This window comes from Penaeus monodon, chromosome 15 (genome assembly GCF_015228065.2).
Source record: "Penaeus monodon isolate SGIC_2016 chromosome 15, NSTDA_Pmon_1, whole genome shotgun sequence".
In the NCBI taxonomy this organism is placed as follows: domain Eukaryota; kingdom Metazoa; phylum Arthropoda; class Malacostraca; order Decapoda; family Penaeidae; genus Penaeus; species Penaeus monodon.
Genome location: NC_051400.1, coordinates 17,374,000 through 17,374,216, shown reverse-complemented (window position 1 = coordinate 17,374,216; position 217 = coordinate 17,374,000).

The window sequence follows — 217 nt, the reverse complement described above, 5'->3', positions numbered from 1 at the left end:
CCCTCCCGCATTTCACCTCCTTTGTCATAGCATTTAGTCCTCTCTCACCTTTTTATTAGAGGGCTTATAGAGACATGAGAAAGGGTCCCCAAGTGCATTGCCGGCCATCGTATCGGCGCGTTCCCGTGCATAGTAATGGGCGCTCAGTGCATAACGTCTCTGCGGTGTCAGACCCGCATGATAAGCGCTCACAGGCTAAGAAGCCCCACGACTATGC